Below are 804 nucleotides of genomic sequence, written 5' to 3'. Positions count from 1 at the left end.
CGTAGCGCCGCGGGTCCTGCGTCCCTGCGCGCGGCATTTAAATTAGCGGCGGTGTCCTTTCGTCGGCGGTACCACCAGGTGCGCTCCCGTGTTGGCACGCTCAGGCGGCTCGTCCTCAGGAACAAATTCTCGTGAGGAGCCGTCCCTGGCGACAGGTCTTATCCTTGGGGCGCCCTGTCGCGTTGCTGACTACGGGGTCTCTCGCCCGATCTGGAGTGTAGAGTGGCCATCCCCTTTATCCTCGCCTTAGCTGGCTCGCACCGGAATCTGTAAGGAAGCTCGGCAGCGTAATTGCTCTCAAAGTACGGAAAGGAACGCGGACTAACATACGACCTGTGTATTGCTTCCTTCGTGGTGCCCTCGTGGTCCTCTTCTCATGGTGGTCGCGACGTCGGTGAGGTCGACGGTTGAAATTCTATAAAATTCCCGGGAGCCGCCGATACGCTATGCTAGATAATCGAGATCGCTACGGAAACTAAAAAGTGATTAGGAACGGTATTCGGTATTCGGGAGCCACGCAAATGTAGTCCCGCGGCCCGCGCCACGCGTCCGCCTCCGAAAATCGGAAGGACGCAGGACACAAAACTACTGCCCGCGGTCGGGTCCGTAGACCCCTTGTGACGGACGGTCCAAAAAGGGACGTCACGTCACAATATATACATATATATATGTATATATACCATATCTATTGTAATATATATAATTGTATATATATATATTATAACGATGCAAGGCCGAAATAGGCATCGTCATCGCGCTACCCGGCCACGGTCCGGATGCCTGGCAAAAACACCAGCCGGATGC

The sequence above is a fragment of the Wasmannia auropunctata genome, unplaced genomic scaffold (assembly GCF_000956235.1).
Source record: "Wasmannia auropunctata unplaced genomic scaffold, wasmannia.A_1.0 LD336103.1, whole genome shotgun sequence".
NCBI classification, from domain to species: Eukaryota; Metazoa; Arthropoda; class Insecta; order Hymenoptera; family Formicidae; genus Wasmannia; species Wasmannia auropunctata.
Note: the sequence above shows the minus strand (reverse complement) of the source record.